Genomic DNA, 1,042 nt, shown 5'->3' with positions numbered 1-1,042 from the left:
CGGACCCCTGCACTGCCGCCCCCGTTTCTCCTCGCCTCGCCCTTCCCATCCTGAGATCTGAACAGAAACGCCGGGGCCACCTGGGCCTGCCACCAGGCGCCCCGCCGCGCTCTCCGACCGCCCTGCAAGTCTCAGCGCCTGATGACGGACGGACGGCCGCTCTTCCCTGCTCTCGGGAGCCAGGCCAGGATGGGGCAAGGCTGGGCCGCCCCGACCCAAAGCTTCCAGGGCTCAGGCCTGCAAGGACCCACGGTAGCCCGCCAGGGACGTCTTCCACATCTGCGCCTAAGTCCTGGGAGGCTGGAGCTGGACGCAGCCCCGGGAGTGGGTTGAGCGTTGAGGGCCCGGGGCCCTCAAGCCCCTCTGCAATCCTACACCAGGTTGAAGGTTCCAGCAGCTCAGGATCGCCCGAGAGGCGGACCGAGACGGGTTGGGGCAAAATAATATTTTAAATAAAAATATATTGATCTTAGATACTTCCAAGAAAGCATAGATGAAGTTTTCATGCGAACAAGTGGAATCTGATGAGTTTAATAATTATAAATTCAGCTGGTCATGGTGGCTCAAGCCTGTAACGCCAGCACTTTGGGAGGCTGAGGCGGATGGATTGCTTGAGTCCAGGAGAGACCAGCCTAGGCAACAAAGCGAGACCTCACCTCTAAATAACAACAACAACAACAACAATAATAAATACAATTAGCTGGGCATGGTGGTGTGCCCCGTAGTCCCAGCGACTTGGGAGGCTGAGGAAGAAGGATCACTTGAGCCCAGGAGTTTGAGGCTACAGTAAGCTGTGATTGTGCCACTGTCCTCCAGTCTAGGCGACAAAGTGAGACCCTCAACTAAAAAAATATATATAAATTTATATAAGAAGATATAATATATATCTCTATATTATATATTTATGTCTAATACATATAAATTGGAGGATTTGTTTGGCCACATGGGGGTGGGCCAGCTCTTTCCTCACGCGGGCCGCGCGTTGGGGTCTCAGGATCAGCTCATGCGGCTCCGCCCTGAGTCCAGTCCACGCGGCGGGGCT

The sequence above is a fragment of the Carlito syrichta genome, unplaced genomic scaffold (assembly GCF_000164805.1).
Source record: "Carlito syrichta isolate Samal-C Ts95f unplaced genomic scaffold, Tarsius_syrichta-2.0.1 Scaffold307141, whole genome shotgun sequence".
In the NCBI taxonomy this organism is placed as follows: Eukaryota; Metazoa; Chordata; class Mammalia; order Primates; family Tarsiidae; genus Carlito; species Carlito syrichta.
This window is presented reverse-complemented; position numbering follows the sequence as displayed.